General features: G+C 58.9%; 1 protein-coding gene across 4 annotated transcripts in view; it reads left to right on the top strand.

The window, feature by feature from the left end:
• The window catches only part of ZMAT5 (zinc finger matrin-type 5), a 40,785-nt gene that overhangs the window by 35,529 nt on the left and 1,681 nt on the right, over window positions 1–3,575 (top strand). The gene's annotated exons all lie outside the window — the stretch shown is intronic.

The raw sequence follows: 3,575 nt of genomic DNA, 5'->3' as shown, positions 1-3,575 counted from the left end.
CTGAAGGGAAGGGACTCAGTCCCCACTTTACACCAGCAGGCCAGGCACAGGCACCACATAGTGTCATAGCGAAGCCAAAGCCGGGGCTTGGAAGGAGAGTGTGGGAGGGAAAGCAACTAGAATGTGCTCATGGGCTGCAGACAGCATCATACAGCTGCCCTCCCTGGGCTGCCACCAGCCCATCTTGCAATGGGGGTTCAGACCTGATTACCTCTGTGGTGTGGCCTCATGGGACAACCTGGGCTGAGGGAGCTTCATCAGATGGCCCACCAGGTGAGGCCTTCTCTCAGGGCTCTCGGCCAAAGCCCAGCTCCTTGCTGCTCTGTGCCCTAGTGAAGAGAGACTGTGAAGAGGCGTTGAAGCTACTGCAACTTATTAGCCTTTTATTATCTGAAACCTGCCTGGTTTTTATCTCCCACCCCCATCTTAAGTATATATAAGTACAGACATGACTCAAATGTTGGGGTGTGATTTCCCCCTGGTCTTCCCAGAAGGGGTTGACTTTGGTCCCATGTGTGTCTCCCTTGGTGCTGTCTAGGGATCCACGTCCTGTACCCCAGGCTTTTTGAGTCCCAGTGTCAGGTCTCAGGCTGGTTGGAGTCCACCCAGAGGGATCTGAGGCATCCCCACTCTCCTGAGCCCACTGCAGTTCAGCCTCTGTCTCTGGTTCCATGATAACCCTCTGCTGGGTGAAACGTAAGCCAGGGGCCTTTGGGGCTGTGATGAGGGTTCAGAGGGGACTGGGGTGAGCACCTGTGAGTGTGGTAGAGATGGGGTGCCCAAAGTCCCTGTCTGGGTACAGACAGATGCAGCCCAGTGCTAATGCTGTGCACTAAATACGAAACTCGGAGGAATGGAGGAGAAGATGTGGATACTGAGGCTGAAGAACTGGCCCCAAGTCACAGGTAGACCTGGTGATCTTATGTTAAGTGGGTTTGTTTGGTGCCTCCAATGTGTCCAGGATTCAGCACTGAGTTTTTAGGGAGAAAGGCACCCTCGGTGTGCAGCTGTCTTGGTCACTCACCCGCCACTGTTAGCCGTCACTCAAGAGTGAGACCCCTGTTCTGCATCTAAACCCCAGGCTGCTTCTGTCACCATGTCCCAGACTGGCCATGAGCCCTGCCAGCTGCAGGTCTGAAGTGGCCTGGAGTGGGCCCTGAGGAGTCTGAACCCTGTGCCCGGGTGGCCACTTGCAGGGGGTCTGCTTTCTCGGAAACCACTTGTCCTCTCACCCACCCCCGTCCATCTGCCCCCTGAGGGCATGGAGCCGAAATCACTATAGCACTATCTGGGCAGAGCAGGCCTGTCGGCCTTGAGGAAAAGAGGCTGTTGGAAGAGAAGCGACCATTTACTGCGGCCTTTATTGTAGTCTTGGGCATCTACACCTTCTGCAGGCTGGGCTCCTGGGGCTTCTCGGCTTCTGGCTTTGCCCCAGCATCAAGGCCACGCCCTGCGGGACGGAGGTGGTTTCATGCCCTCCTGCCTGGCTCCCTCCCTCTGGCCCCACCTCCTCCTCGGCCTGGAGGCAGGCCTGTGGAAATGTGCCCTCTGTGCCCTTCATCCGCCCTGGCTCTGCTGGGCAGTCACAGTGCCCCCCCACCCTCTGCTCTTCCCATTCTCATGCACACAACAGCCCGGTCACACCTGGCTCTGGTCCTTCCCTGTAATCCCTCCACTTCAGCCCAGCTCGCAGGCCCAGGAGAGGCCCTCTGCTGCCTGCCCAGCCGTGGGGGTCACCTTGCTACCTCTTGGTTCTGGCCTCTGTGTTGGTCATACTGGACACTGGACCGTTTCCAGTGTGGCGGTCGTGGGTGATTTGGGGCACATCGTGTATGCTGTTCCTCTGCCTGAAATGGCCTCCTCACTTCTTGCCTGGCAGTCACACTCATTCTGGAAACTTCGGCCAAGTCATGGCCCCTCTAGCGCCGGCTTGCCCGTCATAGCTTTGCATAGGCATGGGTGGACCCAGGACATGCTGGTTGTGTGAATGAGCACCAGAGACGAAGTCCCTGGCCTAGATGACTGTCAACTGCACGTTGGTGCCAGGACCATTTGTGGGGACTGGTCTGTGGTCTCTGGCAGCCCCTCTTCCTCTCTTGCTGTCTGTTCCCCCCCCACACACACACACCAAGGCACGGGAACAGATGGCTGCCTGGCCCACCTGGGACCACCCAGACCTGTGGGCTCCCTCTCCCACAAGCTGCAGGACCCCTCAGGTGAGCCTGGACAGCCCTCCTTGTGACTATGGGTAAATGAGGGCTCCCTGAATCCCACACCTGGCATCGTTGTACTCACCCCTCAGCAGACTGACCCTGAGGGATCTACCAAGAGCAGCCAGCGTCGGGAGGGAGAGGCCAGCCTCAGCCACAGACTAATCCCCTGAAGAGGCCAGTGCTTGTCCCTGATTTCCATTGTTGGCTCTTCAGATTGTCACTTTATCCCTCTTAATCTCCCCCTTTGAACCCCTCTCGGGGCCAGCGCTACTGTTCTGGCCCATCCGCCTCCCTAAGACTCTCACCTGACTAGGGCCATGGCCAGAGCTGCAGAGGGGCTGCTCCTGTCCTTGCAGGCAGAGCAAACAGGCCATGAGGGATGCCACGAGCAGAGCCCTGCCGGGTGCCCACCTGTCCCGTCTACTCTGTGGGGATGGGGACGGGGGCCGTGTGCATGTCTGGGGCTCTGGCCATATGCCAATGTCTGTGAGCAGATACTGGGGGGGGGGGTGCCCTCTCCTGTCAGGGGCTTCAGGGGCCCTGAGCTGGGTCCCAGCTGCTCTGGGAATCTGTCCCATTTGCTAGAGGAAGGGTCTGAGGCTCAGGGGAAAGGGCTCCCCAAGACCACGCTGTCCCCGGGAAGCCCTGCTGTCACTGTGACCCTGTGAAGAGTCCAGACTTGGCTGGCAGCTGGGGCACTCCCTTCCCGCGACTGCGCTGCCCCACTCCCACTCTTCCCTGCGGCTGGTGGAGTTTATGAAATCTCCCCAGCACTGTAAATCATGTCGAGAGCTGCTTTCTGCACTTCCCTGCAGGCAGCAAGCCACTGAGCAGGGATGTCCCTGTCCTCTTGCAGTGGGAAGTCCTGGAGGCTGCACCCAGGGCTCCCTGACACCCTCAACTGTGTGTCAGGTCAGGCCCCGAGAAGGGCAGGTGGGTAGGTACAGCTGGTGCTCCTGGACCCCGCCCCTCACTGCGCCCTTAGAGGCCTGAGGCCTCTCCAGACCTCTCACAGAGGGCCCAGGCCCTTGCTGTTCTGCACTGAGCCCCAGAGCCTGCCAGCAGCTGCCAAGGCCTTTTCACTGCTAGCTGGAGGGGGGATTGCTACCAGAGCAGAGGGAGCTAGAGTAGGAGGGGCAGTGCCTTGAACCCATGAACGGATTCCATTCAGTCCCTCACCACCCCAAGCCCCTGCCTGTCACTTGCATTCCTTGTACCTCAGTTGCCTCATCTGTACAATGGGGTTTGTAGAGGGTACATGCTCGATGGGACCAGCAGTTAGTGTAATGGCTATGTCGCTGGACTCCCACGTAGTGGACCGCGGTTTGTGTCCTGGGGGCTTAAAACTCACCCTGGGCGCGT

The sequence above is a fragment of the Tupaia chinensis genome, unplaced genomic scaffold, assembly GCF_000334495.1.
Source record: "Tupaia chinensis unplaced genomic scaffold, TupChi_1.0 Scaffold000226_1, whole genome shotgun sequence".
In the NCBI taxonomy this organism is placed as follows: domain Eukaryota; kingdom Metazoa; phylum Chordata; class Mammalia; order Scandentia; family Tupaiidae; genus Tupaia; species Tupaia belangeri.
The sequence above is the reverse complement of the archived record's forward strand: the minus strand, read 5'-3'. Positions and strand labels throughout refer to the sequence as shown.